This window comes from Perognathus longimembris, chromosome 2 (assembly GCF_023159225.1).
Source record: "Perognathus longimembris pacificus isolate PPM17 chromosome 2, ASM2315922v1, whole genome shotgun sequence".
Taxonomy (NCBI): domain Eukaryota; kingdom Metazoa; phylum Chordata; class Mammalia; order Rodentia; family Heteromyidae; genus Perognathus; species Perognathus longimembris.
The window spans coordinates 32,565,911-32,591,535 of NC_063162.1; the positions used below are offsets into that span (position 1 = coordinate 32,565,911).

Genomic DNA, 25,625 nt, shown 5'->3' on the forward strand with positions numbered 1-25,625 from the left:
TTGAGGATTTGTTCTGGGGGAACTTAATTTTTTGATTTCTAAGTATATTTTAGATATGTGGCCTTTGTCTGTTGTATGGCCGGTGAAGATCTTTGATTTGTTGTATTTCTGGGTCTTTATTAAGAAAGTTTAGACCTGTGCCAAGGAGCCCTACTGTTTCTTCCTGCAGTGTTTTCAGGGTATCTGCTTTTACCTCGAGATCTTTAATCCATTTGGAATTGATTCTGGTACGGGGTGATAAGTAAGGATCTAGCTTTAGTTTTTTACAGGTGTTTAATCAATTTTTCCAGCACCATTTGTTGAGGAGGATGTCTTTTTTCCATTATAATTTTTTGTCTCCCTTATCAAATATTAAGTGGCCATAGGTCTGTAGGTTCATTTCTGGGTCTTCAGTTCTATTCCATTGGTCCTCAGGCCTGTTCTTGTGTGAGTACCAAGCTGGTTGTTGTTGTTGTTTGTTTGTTTTTTTAACTGTAGTTTGTAGTAGAGCTTAAGGTTTGGTATTGATATTTCTCCAGCACTGTTCTTCCTGCTAAGGATTTGCTGTCCGGGGTCTTTTGTTGTTCCATAAGAATTTTTGGATTGCTTCCTGTATTTCATTAAAGAATGGTTTTGGGATATCGATGGATATTGCATTGAATTTGTCCGAAAGCCTTTGGCAGTATCACCATTTTCACGATGTTAATCCTCCCAATCCAGGAACATGGGAAGTTTTTCCACTTCTTTAGATCTGCTTTAATTTCTTTTTTCATTTTTTAAAGTTTTCACCATAGAAGTCTTTCACTTCTTTGGCTAAGATTATTTCTAGGTACTTTTTTTTTTTTCTGAGGCTATTACAAAAGGAGTTGCTTCCCTGATTTCAGCCTCACTCTTTGCTTTGTTGGCAAACAGAAAAGCCATTGCTTTTTGAGGATTAATTTTATATCCTGCTACTTTGCCAAAGTTTTGGATCAGCTCAAGTAACTTGGGAGTAGAATCTATGGGGTTCTTTAAATACAAGATTATGTCATTTGCAAAGAGAGAGAGTTTTACTCCATCTTATCCTATTTGGGTCCCATTTATATTTGCATCTTGCCTTATTGCTCTGGCTAGGAAATTCTCCAACTTTAATTTGGAGAGTCTCATGGAATTTCCTGCTTAGGTTGATTTCAAATTGCACTCATCAGATCACAGCCTCTCCTGTAACTGGGATTATAGGTATGTGCCAGTGGAACCTGCCTTTTCATTTCTTTTTCAAATTTGGATGAGACTTTCAGTTAAGCTGCTGGTAGAGAGGGAGTTGGCGTAAGGGTACCACTCACATGCCAGATCAAATTGTTCTTTTATTTTTTTTGTCTTTGCAATACTGAGGTTTTGAACTCAGGACTTTAAAGCAGGTGCTTTACTACTAAGCCACTCCTGTAGCTTACACTGGTTATTTTGGAGCTGGGATCTAGTTTTTTGCCAGGACACATGCCCAGACCATAATCTGCCTATTTTAGGATTCTTACCTTAGCTGGGATGACAGATGTATGCATGTCATTGTGCTCAGCTATTGGTTGTGAGTATGACCAGGCTGTCTTTGAACCATGATTCTCTAGATCTCACCTTCCCAAGTAGCTACAATTATAAATATGAGATACCAGAGTCTGGCTGTCTTTTTTCCACCTAAAGGTAGTACGAATAGAAAAGATTGATTTTTCTTCTTTTTAAAATGACAATGTTAGACAAGCCAGAAGACAGCAACTGGGAAAATGTTTTAGTGCAGATGCTTTTTCCTTTATGATGGAGTTCCATTCTGATAAACCCATCATAAACTGAAAAATATCCTTAGATTAAAAATATATGGGACATACCTGGCTCACCCACCACACATCCTTGCTTGGCACCACAGTAGGCTATGGGATGTTGATTGTTTCCCTTGTGACTGCCTGGCTGCCTGGAAGCTGTGGCTCACTATCCCTGGCCAGTGCTTGCCTATCACTAGCGTGGCAGATAGAATTTCAAGCTTTGAACTACACTTCCTACTGAGTGAGTATCACTTTGGCATCTCTGTTAAGCCAAATGCTATAAGTTGAATCATTCCAAGTCAAAGATTGTTCACATTTCTTTAAAAAAATTTAAATAGCCCTATTTATACTTTCTGTTTTCCTTTGGTAGTGCTGGGGTTTGAACTTAGGGTCTTGTGCTTGCTAGGCAAGTGCTCTGCCGTTTGAGCTTTGGTCCTTTTTGCTTTAGTTCATATTTTTATATTAGCTCTTATTTTTTGTTGGATTACTTTAGGGCCTTGATTCTCCTACCTATGCCTCCTCTGAAGCTAAAATTACAGGTCATTGCCATCACATACAGTTGATATGGGGGGGGGTCTTGCTAACTTTTTGTCTTGGCTGGCTTTGAACTTGCATTGTCTATAGCTCTGCCTCCACAGTAGGTGGGATAATAGGAATAATCATCATCATGGCAGCATATCCAGCCTCCCTGCCTTACTACTGTATTTAACTTAAAAACAAAATCAAGTCCGTGAACAGTGAATGTTGAACAGATTTTTGGCTAAATTTTAGCATATTTAACCCCTCTAGAATGATTGTTTTTATGGAAAGAACCTTTAAAACAATTTAGACTGCCTCTTTTTACCTCTTGGGGAAAGATCTGAGGCTGGGATCAAAACTTCACCAATGGAAAAATTTGAGGGTGACACTCAAAAAACAAACAATTTGGTAGCAGCACTGTTGGATCTGAGTCTCTGTATATCAATAATTAGAAAGGGCTAGTAATTCAGAAAAATTTTTCTGAACCTTTTTGACTGTTGGGATTAAACCAACTGCTATTAAAAAATGAACAGTATCTGTGCTTGTGCAAGAGATTGTATGTCAGATAGTCACAGGTATGGCAGTTGGAGTTCTTGGAGACTTCTATAAGAACTTCCTGTCTATCACTATCTATGTGATTTTGCACAAGTTCCCTAACCCCTTACTATTTATAAGTTGACACCATTGATGCTGTTACTAAGCACTATAGAGTACATCATAATTTTCCCCACAGTTGCCAAACTGTAATCTCCTCCTGTGCTTGTTAAAAAAACCAAGATTCTCTGGCTCCACCCAGACTTGCTGGTTCAGATCTTAGAGATGGGAAGGGCCTGGGAACCTTGATTTAGGTAGGGAATGCACACCTCGGGGTTTGTGAGCCTGGCCAGGTTTCATAGGAACTCAGGAAGATTTGCAGCTATATAATAGCATAGGAATAGTATAAGATATTAAGCTGGCTTGGCTTTCTTTCTTTCCCTTGAGAAAGCCTCTCTGATTCTGTCTCTGCTCTTCATTTTACAAAGTAACAGGGCCAATGAAGTGTCAATCCTCACTTAGTCTTGGCAAGACTTTGAGGCCGAAGCCCATCTGATACTGTTGTGGTGGTTGGTGACTATGGAGATAGTGGCTCCCTATCACATGAGAGATTCCCAGGCTTGATGCATCTGAGGGTAGGTTTGCAGAGCTGCTCTTCCCTTGGCTGAGCTGGGAACCAGGAAGCAGTGGCCTACTCCACTGCACTCAAGACAGTGTGTTCTTCATCAGCTATTCAGGAAAAACAATTTGCTTGTTTCCACACAAATCTTCAGGTTCATTTCTCCTCTCTGGCCCAGGCAGTTATTAGTCATTTCCCCATCAGTGGCAAAGGATGACAAACATTTACATTTTGAATTCCAGGGCTGCAGTTTAGAAAGTGTTACATTTGGGGGTACACAGCCCTTTGTGGAGTCTGAGGTTCATATTTTCAGTTAGTTGCTATTGTACATGCCACATGGGTGGGCTTGTATTGGCTGTATACATATGACCCTATGAAGGGGCAGATGGAAGGAACCTGGCTCTCAGTGGCAGTGGGCTTCTTGTCCTTTTTATGTCTCTTGGGAACTGAGCTATGGGATAAGCTTAGACCTTCAGCTTTCTTTACTGGCTTCTTTTATTGTTCTGTTTTCCTTTTTTTTCTTTTTATACTTATAAATCTGTATGTTGGGAGAGGCTGTAGGTGGAATTTCACATCTTCTTGTTAGAGATAGTTGTGAGGATTGCAGGCATAGCTACAGAATGATAGCCTGTCTGGTGAGAGGCCCCGGAGGAGGAGTAATTGGTGAAGAACAGCCATGGGCCTGCACACTGGAATCATTTTGACAGGAGGAGAGAGAGCCTACCTCAGACATTTCTAAATTGCAGAGAGAGGGTGTATAATAAAGACCAAGTTAGATCTACAAACAAGCTCTCTGTTTAAGGAAGCAAATGAAGAAACCCCAGCTCCTCCCTTCTCTTCAGACATATAACACACACACACACACACACATGCCTGTGAAGCAAGATGGGCAATTTTGTTAAAGACCCGTACTTAAAGCTGTAATTGTTTATGTAATTATGTCTATAATTATCTAGAATGTGGTCCTAAGATTTTTTTTTCTTCAGAGAGTTTTAATGATACCATGTGTTATCATCTCCCCACATTTTCTAACCTTTCTGAAAATGAGTCTCCTGTGTCACTCCACCTCTTGGAAACTCCTGCGACACTGAACAAAGGATGGAGCTTCTTTTTAGGACTTAAAATCACTTGGAGAGTGACTCAGTAGGTTGATATAGGTGGAATACTGCACTACTCTCCTTTTGGTTATTCACATTCTGCTTGTATTCATGACTGGATGTTTATTTACAAGCTGTTTTAGCTCTATTTGCCTGTTATGTTTTAAGTTTTAGAGGCTTTGGAACTCTCTTTTCATTGCTGTTGCAATGTTTGTTAATCTTTCATTCCCACCCTATCTCCATTCCTCAGCTCTGAACAACTCATTTGGGGAGGTTTCCTCAATGACAAGAGAAGGACTTTTCCCTCTATGGGATGGAGACAGGGCTTGCAGGGTACACTGGAGGAGGCAAAGGTGATATGCCTGAGCATAATTGCACAAGAGGATGCAAGTCAGTGTGGTGGATCCCCACGAAGATCCTGGGAGGATTACACATGGACTTTGAAGCTTAGGCAAGAGCTGACATGAAACAACTTCTGCTTTACGAGAATCTCTTTGGTCCTGTCTGAAGAGTGGACTGAGAACAGCAGCTGCTGATCACAGTTTTTCCTCCTTTACCCCTCCCTACTGCATAAGACCCTTGCTTCTGTGTTACTTTTTTGGAAGTCACCAGAGCATGCTTGCTTTATCTTTCTTCTTTCTTCTCACTTGCCTAACTTGAGTGTGAACTCCGCAGGGCAGTCAGTGGTTTTGTCTTTTCCCATTCCAGTGTTACCACTACTACTTTAGCAGCACTAAACAAGGGATTGAAATTCTCATCACCAATAAGGGACAGCAGACATTGTGCGTTTGGAGTCCATGCTGTTTGTCACATCTCAGCCAAGAACGAACCACGCAAACCTATTTGAGAAGAAACAAATTGAAATATGTGGAAGTCATGTTCAAGTTTGAATATTCTTCAGAGTAGCAATCCTATGAAAGGAAAAAGCCGAGGAGCTGTTTCAGTTTCAGAGATGTGACAGCAGTGGACTGTTTGTGACCCTGTGCTGGAGCCATTGCTGGGAAGAGGAAATTGTTGTCAAGGACTTGTAGGCAACAGGTGAAATGAGTGTATGCAAGAGGCAGGGCTACATCTCCTGTAGCTATTCGGATAAATTGTCAGTGTTTGTCAGCTTCAGGTCATGGCAGTAGCTAAAAATCTAGAGATAAAAGCCCAACATTGGGACTTAAGAAGTCTGACTTTCAATCTGTGTATCTGTGGTTTGTTTACAGAAGGTGTAGTTTTAGAAGTAGACATGCTCTGGCTGTTATATAACTTTGAACCTGAGCAGCAGTCTCAGTGTGAATGATTCTGCTAGACCAGGAGGGATGTGCTCAGGCTGCCTCTGGAAGGAGATTTAGATTTAAAAAACAAAACAAAACAAAACAATGTTGAGAGGAAAGTATAGATGGAGTGTTTTTTGTTCATATTGCCTTTCTTACTGGCTTCCTCTTGGTGGTCAGATTACATTGAAATCTCAGAGGAAGAATGAGTAACTCATAATATGGTTTTAGGAAGAAGATATAGCTCTGAAGAAAAGTAAGCTAACTTTTCTAATTTTTCATTTTAAAATTTTATTCTAAAGGTGATGTACACGAGTCAGGTGATGAGTATGTTTCCTTTTGAACAGTGTCACCTTCTCCCTCATTCTCTCTCAGTTAATTTCCAGAGTAGTGTCTAGAGGGTTTCACTGCTGAATTGATTCACCCTTTGTCCCACCATTTCTGTGCTGCTCCTTCCCCTCTCCAAATCAGATAAACTTATATACAAGACAAAGGGTACAGAAATCATAAGCAGCAACTGAAGGGAATAAACCAAAGAAAAAAGAAAAAGAATTGCAAACAGTACAATAAAATACTTCTTGCTTCCATTTCATTTTGATAAGCATCATTTTATATGTTCATATGCTCATAGCTGTTGAGCCCTTGTGATCCTCTCCTAAGGATATCTTCCTTTATTCTCACTGTATGAATGTTTAGACTTCTGTTTCATTAATCATGTCCAGGTGTGATTATTTGTCTTTTACTATCCATTGGGTTGTAGATCCATAGGCACATTCTAATTATTACAAATGAGGGAAACCATGTTTTTTTTGGGTCTGGATTACTTTGCTTATTGACAGCAGGTTTAGTCCAGTTTCTTCTGGCTGGTCTCAGTGACAGTGATGATAGAGCTTCATAAAGTGACTCTGAACTTCCCACAAGCCTGGAGATCCCTCATCAAATCTTGCTCTTCCAAAGAAAGATTTACAATTACATACCCATATATCTTAATCATGAAAACTGGAAAATAATTTCAAAGCATTTTAAAAGAGCAGTTCTTGAAGATTTTCCAGATTAATCCCAAAGTAATAAGCCTAAAGTAAGACCATAATTCAAGTATCTCAATGTTTTGACCCATTTCTTAGGGTAGATGGAGGAAAGAGATTAGTCTGGGCTTATGCTAGCCAAGGTGGAAGGGGACTTGAGCCAGAAACATAATGAAATTATGCTCATTTACATGAATATTTCTCAGGATATCAATAATGTGTCAAAATCTTAAATTTAAAATGTAATGTTAATTATGTAGAAGTGGAAAAATACTGAGTGTGCACATGCATGCATCAGTGTGTGCATGTGCACAAGGAGTCTTGCAGTGTTTTGAGGACAAGTTATTACCCATTTGATTTAGCTTTTATTTTTATTTGATTTATTTAAATGTGAGATATTCATGCATCTTTCTTTATATATGCTTTAGCTTCCCAAGTATTTTATACTTCATCTCAATTTCAGTAAATATCTACAAACAGAATGAATAGCAGCTAGTTGGTGGGAATTTCTGTGTTTTTTTTTTTTTTTTTTGCCAGTCCTGGGGCTTGAATTCAGGGCCTGAGCACTGCCCCTGGCTTCTTTTTGCTCAAGGCTAGCACTCTACCACTTGAGCCACAGTGCCACTTCCAGCTTTTTCTATATATGTGGTACTGAGGAATCCAACCTAGGGCGAACACTCTACCACTAGGCCATACTCCCAGCCCGTTGGTGGGAATTTCTAAGAATTCATCCAGAGTCTCTGAATTTCAGTAAGAAACAAGATGAAGATTTAAAGGAAAAGATCGAAACCCTTCAACAGATGAAGCTTGGTTTTCCATATATTATATGATTAGTATAAACCGGATTAAAATTATTATTATTACTTGCTGCTATAGGGACATGAACTCAGGGACTCAGGCTCTGGCGTGGCTTTTGTGTTCAGGGATGGCGCTCTGCCACTTGAGCCACACCTCCACTTCCAAGACTGTTGCTGATTAGTTGGAGATAAGCGTCATCTTCAGACTTGTCTGCTCAGGCTGGTGCAAAATCTCAGTCCTCAGATCACTGAGATTATAGGGGTGAAACACGGACACCCAGATTTAAGCTGTATAATTAAAAGAGCCATTTAGCATTTTTAATAACTCAAGAGAAGAGAGAAAACCAGTCTTATCTCACAATGCCATCAGTTTGCTCTATAACTAGATTATGTATAATTAAAGATAATGTAGCAAATTCTTGTTATCTCTTTCAAACTGTGAAGCAAGGTATGGTTTTGTGTAATGTTACTACTGCTTATCTATTACAATAAAATAAGATTATCTGAATAGATGAGGAAATACCTGTCATACATATGTATTTAGTTGTTAAATACTAAGTCTGTTTGTAACTGAACTTTTAGTAGTATTCCAGTAATGATGCAATGGTGAAACTTCCTTGTCATTCCTATTGTTTTTTGTTTATTTTTTTCTTTCTTGGATGGTACTGGAGTTTGAGCTCAGGGGTTCTTATGCTTGCTAGGCAGGCACTCTGTCATATGAGGAACTCTACTACTCTAGCCTTTTGTTTTGGTTATAATTCAGATAGGGTCTCAGGTTTCTGCCCTTTTTGAGTGGCCTAAACTGCGAGTTTCTTATGCTTCTATATAGCTGTGATAGGGCAGGTGCATACAACCATGCCCAGCTTTTTACTAGTTGAGATGTGTCTTGAGAACTTTTTGTCTGGGTGGCCTCGCACCACACCAAGTTCTTCTCTGTCTCCCTGCTAACTTAGACTACAAGTGTGAGCCACTTTACCTTACTCTTTCTTTTAGTATTTATTAGGTTCTGAGCACCATCCTAAATGCTTTGTATTTCTATAATTTAATTTTCCCAAGAACTTTTTTTTCCCAGTTTTGATAATTAAACCCTAGGTCCTCTAACACTTGAGCCTTAGCCCCAAGCCTTTCTCCCAAGAACTTTTAAAATGTGGATATTTGAAGCTTCATTTCACAAGTGACAAAACCAATTTACAGCAAATACTTTACCCCAGAAATGATGGCTAAGATTTGAATATAGGTTTTGTTTCCAAAGCTTTTATTTATTTTTAAAAATAATCTCAGTGGCTTTATTAAAATCGCCTCTCAGAAGGTAAATGTTCATCACGTATACTCATGAAAATCAGGTCTTCTGACAGTGTTAGCAAACTGTGTAGATAAGATGAAAGGATAACCTGATTAACTGATTTTATGTAAAGGATAACCAAGAGAAGATAACAAGTGTTGATAAGAATGTTGGGGAAACTGGAACTCTACTGTGTTTTTGGTGAGAATGGAATGGTAACAAAGATTATGATAGTTCCTTAAAAATTTTAAAATAGAAGTGCTGTGTAACTCAACAGTGTAGTTTCCACTTACATACCCCCAAGAAGTGGGAGCAGGATTTAAAAAGAAGTATTTGCCTACTATATTCACAGCATCATTATTCATAATAAGAAAGAGGTGAAAGCATCCCCAGTGTTAATTACTATATGAATGGAGGAACAAACTATGGTGTATATATGCACACAATGAATTATTACATGGCCTTAAAAGGAAAGAAAACTAATAAGGGATGAGAGAGAAAGACTGGGAGGGAACAAAGGAAGGGTGACATTGTCCAAAAAGAAATGTAGGCTGAGTCCTGGTGCTTGGACTCTGGGCCTGAGCACTGTCTCTGGCTTCTTTTTGCTCAAGGCTAGCACTCTACCACTTGAGCCACAGCGCCCCTTCTGGCCATTTTCTATATATGTGGTGCTGGGGAATCGAACCCAGGGCTTCATGTGTACGAGGCAAGCACTTGCCACTAGGCCATATTTTCAGTCCCCAAGTTTTAATATTTTTAATGGAGAAATTTAGTATTTGTGGAATCAGGGATGGGCTATATAACATAGGTTTGAAATTTCAGCCAATCAGGATTCTAAGTGATCAATATGGACTACCCCAAACTTAAAAGACAGAATTTGTCTTTTAAGTTACTGTCTTTAAAAGCCTATCTATAATTTAAAATATGCTGCTTATGACAAGTATTTGTAACACTGTTTAAAGACATTTACATAATAGTACAGAATTACATAAAAAGTATTTTTCATAGACTATACACATGCACACCACACAATTAGGACATTAGGGAAAGGTATACTTGACTAAAAGAGTAAATAGAATATGCAATAGCCCTAAAAATTGGCTTTTGATTATGATTATTGAATAAACCTTGTTACTAAAAACAAAAAAACAAACAAACAAAAAAGAAATGTAGGCTGGGTGATGGTAGCTCATGCTTGTAATCCTAGCTACTCAGGAGGCTGAGTTCAAAGCCAGCCCAGGCAGGAAAGTCTGTGAGACTCTTATCTCCAATTAATTACTCAAAAAAGTAATAAGTGACACTGTGGCTCAAGTGGTAGAGTGCTCACCTTGAGCAACATAGCTCAGGGATATCACCTTTATAATAATAATAAAAAATTTAAGATGATGATTTTGGTCACAAAAATTCAGACTATATCAGATACACAAGACAGGACTTCAGTAATATTCCAAAGAACATGTCATTTTGTGCCAGAAGATTCAAACTGCACTCAAGTTATAAAATAAATAGTCCCAATGAATTTAGTTACTTGGTACTGACTATTTGGATTTTGAGCTTCTGTCTGCTGAAGATGGTTTTGGTTGTAATAAAACTGATAGGGAGGGCTGGGGATATAGCCTAGTGGCAAGAGTGCCTGCCTTGGTATACCCGAGGCCCTAGGTTCGATTCCCCAGCACCACATATACAGAAAACGGCCAGAAGCGGTGCTGTGGCTCAAGAGGCAGAGTGCTAGCCTTGAGTGGGAAGAAGCCAGGGACAGTGCTCAGGCCCTGAGTCCAAGGCCCAGGACTGGCCAAAAAAAAAACAAAAACTGATAGGGAATGAGTAGACCAAGAAAAGGGACATTGTACTGGGAGAGTGAAAGGAAGGACAGCCAGTAAAGGTGTGCTCTGATGTGAACTGCTCACTCTTCTGGGCCCTTCTGAGAAGGTGTGTTATTATGAGTTAACTCACTGTGTGGATGTACTGGAAATGCTAGAGAGGCAGAAAGGGGACTTCCATACCTTAGCTCCAGTCCTTCCCAGGACAGGGCCACCTAGCATATTAACCTTCTCACACTCTGTGTTCATTCCCAGTGACATCTATGCCACAGTGTCAGGGAGAAAGCAAAGCAAATTTAGTCTCGCTGAGGTGAGGTCAACATCTGTGAGCAGCTGGCCGTGGACAGGAGGACTTAAGGCATCTCATGAGACTCCTGGGTCTTTGCTTCTTTTCTCTTTGTGATTGGATATTGGGAGGGGAAAACGAAGAGAGAGTGAAGGAAGGGGTGATACCTGACTTGTGGAACAGTAACCCTCTGTACATCACCTTTTTCATTTTAAATCTGTATTTATTTAAAATTTTTATTTTTTTAATGATATGTAAGTAGTTGTACAAAGGGGTTCCAATTAAACATGTCAGTTTGTAAGAACAATGCATCTTGGTCAATGTCCATTGTTCTTCTCCATCCATCTTTTCATGAATGATCTTGAAGATACTGCAGAGTAAAATAAGCCAGTCATAAAAGGAAAAATATCATTTTGAGTCTATTCAAATGAAGTACCTAGGTTAGTTGTTTGTAGAAATGATAAGTAGAATGGTGGTTTTCAGTGGCCAGAGCAGTGAGGACTTGTATAATGGCACAAAATTCTGTTTGGGATGATGATGTAGTTCTGGTGATGTGATGGTATGATAATGGTTGCACAGAATGTGATTGCTACAGAACTACATGCTTAAAAATGATTGTTTTATGCATTGTGCTACATGTGACAATTTTTTTTTTAAAAGAGCAATGAAATGATGGGCTGTGAACTCTGCCCTCAGAAGGATAAAAGGGATGCTACTACTAATTTACTCATTGATTCTACCACACTTACACAGCCTGACTGGACAAACAGGGCATTTGGAAGTCACTGAGATGTGGGGTTTTATTCTTCACATTGTCAATTTGCTGGAAGTTTGCCTACTTGTCATTCTGTCCAGTTCAAGTTGAGTGACTTCTCCTGGAAACAACTTCCCTGTAGGATGATCAGCATAGTTTTACTCTGAGTGTTCTTAGCAACAGTTCTTGGCCTGAGTGGAAAAGCAAGATTCAGAAATTACATGGAACTCATATTCTGATGGGTAAACAACCTGTAACCAAAAGTCTTGCTTGGCAGTTAAGCTCGGTGTTAGGTGTAGGTGGATGAATCATCTGCTGTGAACTTGTCAGTGGAAGGATCTGGAATGTATTCATTCATTCATTCATTCACATTCATTCATTCATTCATTCCAGTTCCGGCTGGCCTGGAACTCCCAGTCCTCCTGCCTCAGCCTCTAAATTCTGGGATTATAGGTGTGTGCCACCACACCCAGCTCAGGATCTGGATCTAAAATTGAATACCCACTGCCATGGGATCTCACTAGTTCCCTTCAGCTCTGTGTAGGACAGTTCAACAAGATAAAATGGGAAAGCTATGGTCTTTTTTTTTTTTTTTTTTTTTTTTTGCCAGTCCTGGGCCTTGGACTCAGGGCCTGAGCAATGTCCCTGGCTTCTTTTTGCTCAAGACTAGCACTCTGCCACTTGAGCCACAACGCCACTTCTGGCCATTTTCTATATATGTGGTGCTGGGGGAATCGAGCCCTGGGCTTCATGTATAGGAGGCAAACACTCTTGCCACTAGGCCATATTCCCAGCCCATGGTCTTATCTTTAAAGTTAAGGGTCATGTGGACTACAATGCTTATGAAGATGGGTCTCCATGGTTCTTGTTAGCCAATAGTCATTTTTGTTGTCATTGTGCTGGGTAGTAGCAGTGCAGAAGTGAGTGGTGCTAGTGGTCTAGTGCAGGGCAGTCCCATCTTCGGCACCTTGCTATTTGTAGATATGAAAAGTCCAGCAAGGGGTATTGGGAGCATCTGACAAACTTTCCCCTAAGTTGGAGGAGAGACGTGTGAGGGAGCCAGAATTCCACTAGTTAACAATGGTTCAAGTGAGCCTTGGTGAGGTTTGCATTGTGGACCAAAGTGTTAGGACATTGGAGAGTTCTGTTCTCACTTTTTAGTGGGGACAAGAGGGTCGAGGTAAGTTAGGATGACTTTTTCCTATCCACCTCCCTGAGGGCACCACTTCCATGCTAGGAATGGATCCCTAGGCCGGTGAGTGCCAGAGAATTACTCTACCAGTGAGCTTCATCCCTAGCCCCTATTCTCTTCCTAAGGTTCACTTTTAGTAATGAGTGGAGCTGGAATGGAACCCGGGGATAGGAGAGGAAGGCTGTTGCATGTTCCTGCCTAAAGCAGATGGTAATAATACTAGTTGTCATGCAAGGAGGGTTGCCTGGATGCCAGAAGCCTTACATGCTTGGTCCTCACAGCTGTTCTGGGAGCCCTAGGTGGGCAAGATAACTGGCACTGTTTTGTAGCTGAGGACCTCCAGGGTCAGGCAGGCCATGCAGTTGACATAGCTCATAGTGAATAGATCGGGATGGTAGCCTCGTTCAGGTGATAGAGGAGGGGTATAATTTTTCCTTCTTCGGATATTTGATAGCTCTTGTCCATTATCAGCTCGGCTGGCCTGGATTGTGAGGAAAGGGCCTGTCAGAGTACCCCATTACTTGGGTGGGTGGTATTTGGGACTGGTGGAGAGGTGGCAGCAGAGTGCATAATGTGACTGTTTAAGCTGCACGTTGGTGTTTACTGATGCAAATAGGTTCAGCTAGTCTGCTAGGCATTTGGCTGGGGATAAAGGACAGCTATGAATCAGCAGAGTGCTTTTTGTGATATTTACTTTATATAAGCCCAGTGCTTAGCAATATAAGCCTGCTTGATGACAAAGGCAGCGGGACATTTAATGGCAAGACCCATTAAAGTGTACAAAGATGGTCTTTTCACACTATTTGGTAGAGCTGTTCCTGAAGGTCACCATAAAGTACATGTATCACTTCCTTAGAGGGAAGATGGCCAGGGAACCAGCTATGTTGGCTCCTCAGTCCTAATGGGTCCTTTCTGTCATTTCAAGCACTGGACTTAGCATGGAAGGAAAACTGACAGGTGGGGACACTCCCTCCTTTCCTAAAGATAAATTGTTACTGCTTTTTAAATAAAAAAAATTGAATGTATGCACATGGCTTTGAGAAGTTCTTGAAGCAGCATAGAAAGTGGAAAGCTGCCTTTTACTGTGATTCTCCTTTGCCTTTGCCAGCCATTGGCATTTTCCTGATGAGCTTTTCTGTAGATGTGGATGCAAGCATACTGTGTGTGTAATATGCACACTATCTCAACCTTAGCTCTTCTCTTTTAAAATTATTTTTGGAAATACAAATCAACCCATTCAAAATTAGAAATATAGCCAGGCACAAGTGGCTCACATTTATAAACCTAGTTTCTCAGGAGACGGAGATCTGGAGGATTGCAGTTCAAAGTCAGCCTAAGGAGAAATTATGAGTTTTTGTCTTCAAAATAACCAGCAAAAAAGCCAGGCTGGAGGTGTGGTTGAAGTGGTAGAATGACAGCTAAACAAGTAAGCCAAACAAGGTGGAGACCCTGTGGTCAAATGCTAGTATCTTTAAAAATAAATAGCTGCACAGTGTCATTCTATGACATGACCTTAATTCATTTAACCAGCTCCCTATGTAGGCCTTACAGCTTTTATACTGGTATTGATAGGGTACTTTTACATCCATTTCCCACATGTCTTTGTCTATCAGCAGAAAAAACTTCCATGTCAAGGGTGGAGACGTTCACATCTTGGGTGGCTTACTGTTGGGCTTAGTGAAGCTGCATTTTGAGTGTGTATTGTGTAAATGACCAGTCATTGGAGACATTATCTTGATTAATATAGCTTCTCTCCTGCTTGCATTTGTGAGAGGTGTCAAATACATAACATTATATTTAAACATTTGTTTGTAAAATTGAAATGTTTCAAACCAATTTTATTGCAAGGAGGTACATTATAATCATTAATAAAGTGCCTCCCTTCCACCCTGTACCACAGAGTTTTGATTCTGGGCCTTTAACACCCCATTAAAATTGAAGATGTGCTGAATGCCTATGATTTAGCATGAGGGCCATTCACTTTGCTGGGTGATGGAACCTGGTGACCTTTGCAGCGAGGACCGGATCTAGTGTCTGTCAGTGTGAAGTTGTTATCTTTAGAGGATCTCCAGTCTATATAGCTACAGTTCCAAATGGTTCTGTTGGCTTGCACTGTGCCATTTGTGACACATTTCTCTCCCAGCTTCATCCAGGTCAACAAGTCTGGTTGACTTATTAATTTTAATTAATTTCATTAATTATTTATTTATTTATTTAATTAACTTTAAACTTATTAATTTTAGTTGATTTTTGCAAATATTGTTTATATTGTTAGTTCTCACCAGCTTCCTAAAGTTCTACCTTTTTTCCCCAGTACTGGTACTTGAACTCAGGGCCTGGATTCTTTTTTTTTTTTTTAAGTTTTTATTATAAAACTGATGTACAGAGAGGTTACAGTTTCATAGTTAGGCATTGGATACATTTCTTGTACTGTTTGTTACCTTGTCCCTCATACCCCCCTCCCCCCTCCCCCTTTTCCCCCCTGAGGTGTTCAGTTCACTTACACCAAACAGTTTTGCAAGTATTGCTTTTGTTGTTGTTTCTCTTATTTTACCCTTTGTCTCTCAATTTTGGTATTCCCTTTCAATTTCCTAATTCTAATACCAGTATACACGGTTTCCAATATACTCAAATAAGATTACAGAGGTAGTGTAGATACAATCACAAGAAGGTGATACAAGAACATCATCAATAGTAGAAACTACAGATACACATGGGATGTTGAAAGTAGTTACAACTGTGATATAACAATCATTTCCATAAAATGGAGTTCATTTCACTTAGCATCATCTTATGGGATCATAAGGGTATAGCTACTGGGCTCTTGTGATCCTCTGCTGTGACTTGCCTAAACCTGTGCTAATTATTCCCAATAAGGGAGACCATAGAGTCCATGTTTCTTTGGGTCTGGCTCACTTCACTTAGTATAATTTTTTCCAAGTCCTTCCATTTCCTTACAAATGGGGCAATGTCATTCTTTCTGATAGAGGCATAAAATTCCATTGTGTATATGTACCACATTTTCCTGATCCATTCGTCTACGGAGGGGCATCTGGGTTGGTTCCAGATTCTCGCTATGACAAATTGCGCTGCAATGAACATTGTTGTGCTGGTGGCTTTACTGTGATTTTGATTGTGGTTTTTTGGATAAATACCCAAAAGTGGGGTTGCTGGGTCATAGGGGAGTTCTACATTTAGCCTTCTGAGGAATCTCCATACTGCTTGCCAGAGTGGCTGAACCAGTTTAAATTCCCACCAACAATGAAGTAGGGTTCCCTTTTGGCCACATCCCCTCCAACAACTGTTATTGTTAGTTTTCTTGATATATGACATTCTTACTGGGGTGAGATGGAATCTCAATGTTGTTTTGATTTGCATTTCTTTTATGGCCAGTGATGTAGAGCAGTTTTTCATATGTCTCTTGGCCATTCTCATTTCCTCATCAGAGAAGTCTCTTTGTAGGTCTTTAGCCCACTTGATGAGTGGGCTATTGGTTCTTTGCGGTTTTGTTTTGGAGGAATTTAATTTTTTTAGTTCTGCATATATTTTAGATATGAGGCCTTTGTCCGTTGAATGGTCAGGGCCTGGATTCTGTCCCTTAGCTTTTTGTGTCAGCATGCTCTACCACCTGAGCCATACCTTCATGTTTGGCTTTTTGGTGATAATTGGCTTTTTGGCTTAATTGGAGATAAGAGTTTCTCATGTACTTTTCTGCTTGGTTTGGCTTTGAACTGCAATCCTCATATCTTAGACTCCTGAGAATTACAAGCTTGAGCCATAGGCTTCTCAGCTTGATGTGAGGTTGTTTGTAGAAACTGGTACTAAGTTTTCTTTGTGGTTTTTGGCTTTGATGTTTTACCATTTAACCTGGAGTTAGGAACCTGGGCTTTGCCTTGAATCCTGTAAGCTATTATGTTTTGGGACACACCTGGAAACCTTGTGTGGCTTGTACTTCTTTAGTCAGCACTATTAGTATCTATTAAGATGTCCTCTTTTCATTTTTTAAAATTACCTTGCAGTTTTGTTTTGAAAGACCATTTGCTAAAATGTCAGTTTCATTAATGAGTAAACTCTGCTCCTTTTTACTAATTGTTCTTGTCAGGGGTGATCAGAGGAGCATGTGGTTATTTGAAAGTGTGTATGCAGGCTTCATAATGGGATTTGAAGAGGCCTAGAGTAGAGTGCATATTAATAATCAGGGCTGCACTAATATTATCAGATAACCTGTCTTGAACCACAGTAGTCACCAAATTGCTACAGTTCTTTGATCTGATTTTTTGGGGGGAATGAAGAAATGAGAGATTTAATGAGCACCCAAGGGCCCCCACAGTTGTTAGGTAGGAGAGTCAAGGTTGGCTCCAAAGCCCATACCATGGCCTTCTGTACTAGTCTCTAGACTTGTCTGACTTCTCTACCCCTCCCCCCATCTTTTTTTTTTTTTTTTTTTTGGTGCCCATACTGGGAGTTGATCTCAGGACTTGTATGCTATCCCTTGACTTTTTTACTCAAGGCTGGTGCTCTATCACTTGAGCTATAGCTCTACTTCTGCCTTTTTGTAAATATTAGTCTCAGAGACTTTCTGCCCAGGCTGGCTTTGAATCACAATCCTTAGATCTCAACTTCTTCTTTAGTAGCTAGGATTATAGATAACAGCCACCCATTGCTTGGCTTCAGAAGATCTCTTTGAAGTCAGTCATTTTATTTCTATTTTACCTTTGAGGAACTTGAAACTCTGAATTAAATGGCCTAATCATAGACCACTAAGGTCATATAGTGAATGAGAAATCATGTCATCTGCAACCTGGGTTCTTTGTAGTTACTGACGGGTAGTAAATTTAAGGAAGGTTAGGCCTGTCCCACTCATGTAAGGCTAACGTTCCTGGATCCCCACCCACTGAGGTCCACTAGGGACCACAGCAGTTGTGCCATGTGTCAGTGCCACCTCATAGATTTAGTGCCTTCTACTAGATGTCATATTTGCATTCTTAGTTTCAAAGCTTGTCTTATAACATTATATTACATTCCCTCTCATATCAATTTTTAATCTAACAGTAATGAAACTTAACTCTTGTTCATAATTTGGAATAGTTAGAATAATTATGCATGCAAGTCATTTAAATCCAGAATCGCACATGAGAGATAGCATCTTTCTCAATTCCTTGATTTATGGATTTGAAAACACACACACTCACACTGTTTTTCTTGTTCACTAGAAGGCCCAGAGAGCACAAAGCCTTTCTCAAAGTGAAGGTCACAAATTAGCATCTAACTGGATTCAACTCATATCTCTGAACTCAGAGCTGGGGCCCTTTCCTTGAATTACCCATTTGCTTCGGGCAAATGTACTTGAACCCTGTTTATTTCCTAATGAGTGATTTTTTGACCTTTTCAAGGGAGCCATTTGGAAGGGTGACATCATTGAGTTGAAACAGTGTACCGTGGAACTTCAGAACAAGTTTGTGGCTATTTTGGAAAGGTATTTCAAACATGGCATTTTTCTTAAGCAGCCTTTATAACACTGATCAAACTGTTGGCCTCCATGGAACTCGTCTCCTTTTTTCTAGCAGGTTTTTGAAATTCAAACTCTCTCAAAATATAAAGAGATTTAAAGGCATGTAGAATGTACACTGAAGGTTGTCATGGAGGAAAAGATTTTTGTGTGAAGGACAATTTTGATCGAGAGCATGCAGTTGTTGGAGAGTAAGTGTCTGCTGTTCAGAAACGTAGTTGTAAGCTCTGTGGTGAGTCAGTGTAGGGTACAAGAGGTACCATACTCCTGTGTGTCTTTTGTGAGAGATAATTTAAAAGAGATTACTTAGGCTATTTCCCACTATGAGAAGGTGGTCAGAGTAAGTTCTTTACAACTTCTAACCTGTTAAAGCAGCGATTTTGTATGTATCAGTCACATGTACTAAATGTGAAATTCTCCAAGTGGGACAGTTTGTTGTCTGCTTTATTTCATTGTGGGCGAGGGGGTTCCTGGTGCTTAAAATCAGGATGTTATCCTTGAGCTTTTTGTGCTTAAGACTAGCACTCTACCTCTTGAGCCACAGCTCCACTTCTGGCTTTATGTTTTTTGGTGTGTATGTGGTTAGTTGGAGATAAGAGTCTCAGACTTTCTTGGGACTGGCTTTGTACTTCCATCCTCAGAACTCACAAGTCCTGAGTAGCTAGGATTATAGGCTTGGGCCACCGAGCACCCATCTTTGTCTATGTTTTTTATCTGATAAAATTCTCAGTGGCATTGAACAACTCTTCAATACGGTAATTAATAGATAGTCCACTTAGTTTATGGAATAAATGTAAATAGTGAAAATCAATGTAAATTAATAAATTAAACTAGCAATATTTAACAGCAAAAAAAAAAAGAAAATGGGTTACTTACTATATCTATTTAGGTAACTAGACAACTGTCGTGAACTGGGCTAGAGGTTGTTTTTTTGATAAATGGACCCTCTCTGCCTAGCAGTATTGACCTCACTTATTCTCATGGTGTGCCTATTCAATATAAAGTATTTGTTCTGGAACAGATTTAATGAAGAAGTTGATTCATTATGCATATATGTAACATCATCAAATGACTATGTCTTTTTGAAAATCATCTTTAATTTTCACCTACTGAAGTTGCTGGGACCTGAAATTTGGGTCATAATTAACCAGTTAAGGCACAGAGGTGAGGAAATGTGTTCTGGTGAATGATGAGAGAGAACTTGCAGGGATTCGTGTAAACTAGCTCCAGTTACCCTTATGCAGATTATGAGGTGTTGAGGGATTTGGATTTCTTACTGACTGTGGGCCAGAAGAGTTCATTGCAGCTGTTGACATAGACTTTTTATTAGTGACTCAAATCTTAAAAACTGGGTCAAAATCACTAAAGTTGAGATGATGGGGAAAATTCTCCTTCTCCTCCCCTGTCCCCCAATTCTCCATATTGGAAACATTTGGTTGAATTATCAACTTTCTAATTTAATTAATTAACTGCTTATTGGGAGCATTTTTACGTCTTCTTTAAGGAATTGCTTAGGTAAAATAAACAAGACAGAATTGAACATCTCCAGTTGCTGTTTATTTGGATTCATGTACCAATCTATACCCACATTGTAGTGTAACATCACAATTTATTCATATATTTTATACCCATAAATGTAGTGTACTAAAATAATTAACCCATACATTTCCTGTAGTGCTAGATAGAATCCAGGAGTGTCACTGGAATACAGTAGATTTCTTGTTTTATACGTTAGGAAAAATGCCAAAGATATTCAGTATATCATAGTGTTACTTATTATAGAAGATATATATCTTACATAATAGAAATAAAAAAATGTTCAGGGTACACATGTAAAATTGTGTGTATATTTGCTCTTCCTTTGATAAAACCCCACTATGATTCGCCAAAACTTACAATGAACCTGAGTAACTCTTATAAGAAAACAACAACAACAACAACAACAACACACCAAAAAACTTATAACGACCCTGAAATCCCAACTCTGCAGAAAGCAGTGAACCAGCTATCTCTCAGAAAAGGAAATGAGGGCTTAGCAGAAATGGAGAAGAACATTTAACTGCTCAATTGTCTGGAAATATGTTCTTGTGTTGTGACTTGGAAAGATTAAACAGCATATATAGTTATAAGGCTTAAACATGAATGAATTTGTAAAATAAGAATTATACTAAGAATAAAAGACATAAAAATTAAGTATAGAAAATGGACAAAAGTGTGCAAGCGAGTGCACAGAAATATACAGGAAGTAATCACATCTGCATATCAGGCATGGTTCTTGGAACTTAGATTTACACCACAGTCAAAAATCCTCTTCTGGGGCTGGGAATATGGCCTAGTGGCAAGAGTGCTTGCCTCATATACATGAAGCTCAGGGTTTGGTTCCCCAGCACCACATATATAGAAAATGGCCAGAAGTGGCGCTGTGGCTCAAGAGGCAGAGTGCTAGCCTTGAGCAGAAAGAAGCCAGGGACAGTGCTCAGGCCATGAGTCCAAGGCCCAGGACTGGCAAACAACAACAACAGCAACAACAAAAATCCTCTTCTGATGCTGTACAAAAAAGATTCAGGGGGCTGGGAATATGGCTTAGTGTAGAGTGCTTGCCTAGTATGCACGGAGCCCTGGGTTCAAATCCTCAATACCACATACACTGAAAAAGCTGGAAGTGGTGCTGTGGCTCAAGTGGTAAAGCACTAGCTATAGCAAGAGAAGCTCAGGGACAGTGCCCAGGCCCTGAGTTCAAGCCCCAGGACTGGCAGGAAAAAAAAGATTCAGGGTCTAAGTTTGAGGTCTAAGGTTATTTTCAATTTTTGTTTTCTTTGACTATCTTCATTTTCTTCAGAGAATTTTCTTTTTGTGAGCAGAGGAAAATAAAAAAGTTTTTTTTTTTTTACAGATAGCACAAAAGTTTTCTTTATTTGAAGAGAAAATAAAACATTTAGTTCTGAATGTTACTTGGAGAGTTATGTCACCAATATTGTGTTATATAACCAAGCAACTTGAGAATTTTTGTTTATTTTTGTTTTCCTAGGGGGCCTAGTGCTTTGCAGCTCATAGTTACTGTTTTAACCACCAGATGCATGGCATCTTAGCAGTAAGGGAGAGGGGTAATGATTCTTGGCAGTAAGTGTGTCTTAGTGGTAGGGCACTTGCAAAGCATGTGTAAGGCCTTGAGCATTTCTTCATGCCCTCAGACTTTACTTTCTCCTTGCTAGTGAGGAACTCTTTGTTTGTCTTGCTATGTACTGGAGGCTGACCTCAAATTCATGATCCTACTAACTGAACCTCAGTGTGGGATTACAGGTGTGTAACCCACACATACTGCTTCAAAGAATGGATTTCAATGGACTGTGACTGATATCTAGAGATTGGGTATATGTGGAAGGATTAGAGAGTTTGAAAGGAAAGAATGGAAATTGAAGAGGAAGAGGAGGTGACCTTAATGATCAAGGTAGTTCTACTGTAAGGGATAGTCTTAACAGGAAACCTTTATTTTCCCAAATTTAAGTGTGCTACACAGGGTAGTTTTATATTCATAAAGCATGAAACTATGTCTGATTGAATAGATTGTTGTGGCTTTGAAAAATTATTTTCAATAGCAGCTTTAGTGGCACATATTGATAATTCTAGCACTTGGGAGGTTGAGGAAAGAGATAAGCTAACTTAAGGGTAGCCTACAAGTAAGTTAGAAGGCAAGTGTTTGTTGTTTTCTTGATTTTGATGTACAAATAAATACAGGTGCTTACTGGGTGCTTACCAGCGTCTCGATCATTGTAAGCACAGATGTTTAACTTTTACTTACACAAAACTGTGATTCAGTAACACGAAGAAGATTTCTTTGGCACATCTATGGGTAAGGATTTAACAGCCAAAACTTCCTGTTAAATTGGAGCCGGGCATGTAGATGTGGTCCTAAATGACCAAACCTGTGATGTTGGAATATTATTTCTTTAATTTGTGAATTTCTCAGCAAAAAGTTCTAGGACTCTCAGACACTGGCAGGCAGTCTACAAAAGATAAAATTGGGATTGAGATTGGTTTTTGCAAAGGGAGCATAATTAAAGATGTTATATGAATTTACAGAACCCTTTTGAAGATTGGGCTCTTTGACCCATATTTCTTACAGAGTTCCCTCAAAAGGGCTTCTCTGTCACTATCACAGCCAGCATCATGGGTTCAAAGGAGATACTAAATGTCTAGGGATTGTGTCTGGCCCCTGCAAGGAAGTGGGTATGTTGTTTATGTTGCTGTTTACCTTATGATGTCATTTCTATGCTACAAAGAAATATAAACCTTGGCTTGTGCTGGTTTGACTTTCTTTAGGGAAGCTGTGTTTTAGTCTCTCTGTATAACCTGGACACCCAGTTTGTTAGATGGTGAGATATAGTTTCTGCTCTTTCCTAAGAGCTTGGCTATGCTTGGTGAAAGTAAGGGAGGACCTATCGTTTGCTTTGAGATCACACTTAAAAGTGGATTAATTTCTAGGCTCTGGCCAGTTTTGATTTGTTCCCATGAATTTTTCTGACCATTTTCTCAAGCACAATTGTTTTTGCTCTTTATCAACTATTAGACTAACTGCTTCTGTAAGTGTGGGGTTTGTTTCTTCAGAATTTCTTTCCCTCACATCTTTAGCTCCCACATTTTAGTTAACCAATGTTAACTTTGACTTCTCCTGTTGGGGAACTTGTCCTCCTAAACACTTCTATCTAAATGTTCCTTACAGAGGAAAAGCCAATTTCAGGGGTAAGTTGAGAAGCCTCTAAAGTCCCGGGGCAGTAGGTAGATTAGCTTTTATGTTTGTGTTTTTGTTGTTTTTCTTTTATACTACATCTTAGTCCCTCAGAGTAAGGAACAGATTTACCCACAAGAATACGTGCTAGCTGTCACTCCTGGCAGCTATGATGAAGGGTTAGAAGAATACATTCAGTTCATTCCTTGCATGTTTTTCTTTTTGAGATTAGAAAAAGAGCTTGGCAAGGCAATCAGGACAAAGGCCCCTGTCATAGAGATTCTGCATACCTCACCATGGCCTTGGGCAGTCCCATGTACAGGTCCCTGGTATCACATCACCATGGCCTTAAAGCAGTTGTGAATGCAGGCCCTTGAGCCACATAGCATGGTTTATTACATTCTAGAAGATTTGTATGGGAATAATGGGCTGATTGAATTCTAGAAGTGTATTCCAAATGGGTATCTGGTCAAAGGGCTGAATGACACGTGGAGAGCTCCTGGTGAGCTCTTGTGGGCTGCCTGCTTCTAATTGGGTCTGGGGCCTGCTGTGGCTCACAGGCTGCCCAAAAGTTGCATAGCTCTCTCCTAGAGGCACCTTGTTACCCCTGCACATACTCCAGGTGGTGCCCTTCCTTGAAATCCTTCTTTCTAGCTGGAGCTCTTCTTACCTCTTTCTTTACCAAATCTTTGCTCTGTTAGTTCTCCCTCTGTGCACTCATTTTCTGAGACCATCAAGACCAAGGTGTCGATCCAGACACTGAAATTTTCCAGTATCATTCTTATATGGAGAAAGCAAGAATACGGTGAATGGGCAGATCAAAGCATTCCTGAGAGTAATGGAGAGTTGTTCTCCCTCATGAAGAGCTGTTACCAGCTGTCTGCAGGAGGCCTGGTGGGTGACTAGAGCAGGAGGCTGGACTTCCATTCCTCAAAGGTGGCACTTCACTTGGGCCTTTTTTATATCTTATGAGAGATAACAGAAGTTTTGGACATTTTCACCCAGCAGAAGAATGGAAGGGATGATTCAGTTTAACTGTCTTATTGAGAGTTAGATATTAAAGGAAGATGACACAAACTGTACTTTTGATTTTGTATTTTCCTTAAACCAAACTCTTTTTTGCATTAACGTGCTATTTGTGAATAAGAATGAGAAAGTTTTTGGCTTTTTTAAAAAGCATTCTAATGAAATGTAATTTTAATGGGAAATACAATTAAAATTGATCCTGTGCTCTTACTGGTTTGTCTATATTATTCATGTTTGATTACACACTATTTTCCCCTGAGAAGAAATAGCTGAAGTATAATAATAGGGCTTGGGGAAGAACTGTCATAAATGAAGCTTGTCTGCTGCTATTTACATGCCACATGTCTCTGGCACACTGTGGCAACACAGTGGCAGTTGATTTCAGCACTCTCTCTCAGTGCTGTTCTGGACCATCAATCAATCAAACTGACCTTCAGATGAACCTTGGCCTTGCTGTTCATTGATGAAATGTTAAGATTTGGAGGGCTAGGCTATGGATGCAGTCTCTTAAAGAGGGATTGTCAGTTCTTTACTGAATGCTGTGAATTTAATCTCTTCGTTCTGCAGCCCTGGTTCTTTTCCCCTTGCAACCTTCTCTTACTCAAGAGTGCTTTTCTGGAATGTGAGACACCTGTAGAAAACACACTGGAGTCTTGAGTATTGCTGTACTGGAATTTTAGGGATACAGGGTAGCTTTTTCTAAATGCAGCCCATCCCCACAGTATTTCCTTCATTGGGTTCATGCCTCCTCAAGGTCTCATGACTTTCCTCTCATGGTTGGTGCTCTACTACTTGAGCCACACCTCTAGTACAGCTTTTTGTTAGTTAATTGAAGAGTCTCATAGACTTTTCTGCTCAGGTTGGCTTTTTTGTTGTTGTTGTTGTTGATAATGGGGCTTGAACTCTGGACCTGGGTGCTGTCATCTCTTCAGCTCAAGGCTAGTGCTCTACCACTTTGAGTCACAGCACCACTTTTGGTTTTCTGGTGGTTAATTGGAAATAAGAGTCTCACAGACTTTCCTGCCCAAGCTGGCTTTGAACCTTGATTCTCAGATCTCAGCCTCTTGACTAGCTAGGATTACAGGTATGAGCTACCTGTGCCCAGCCCAGGCTGGCTTTGATACTTGATTCTCAAAGTTCAGCCTTCTGAATAGCTAAGATTACATGTGTGAGCCACTGATATACTTCCTGCCTCACTTTTTATTCAGTCCAAATGAAAAGTTTATGGTCACAGCTTATAAGTACAATTTGGGAAATCTTTTCCCTAGACATTCATGGTATGCATAGTTAACTTGCTTGCTCATGTAGTCCCCCAAAGAGCATGTATCTTCATGGAAGATGTCTGCTTCAAAAGCTTCAGCTTTTCCTGTGCAAGATGTCATTTAGGGAAAATCACCAGAGTGCTCTA

General features: G+C 39.7%; 1 protein-coding gene across 13 annotated transcripts in view; it reads left to right on the forward strand.

Annotated features, from left to right (window-relative positions):
- The window catches only part of Sgms1 (sphingomyelin synthase 1), a 250,008-nt gene that overhangs the window by 103,966 nt on the left and 120,417 nt on the right, over positions 1-25,625 (forward strand). The window contains exon 1 of one of the 13 annotated variants that reach the window (XM_048338771.1): positions 14,507-14,518. The exons of the other annotated variants lie outside the window; for them this stretch is intronic. The gene's annotated coding sequence lies outside the window, so the exon portion shown is untranslated. Of the gene's footprint in view, positions 1-14,506; positions 14,519-25,625 lie in introns of those variants that run through there. 13 annotated transcript variants of the gene reach the window in all.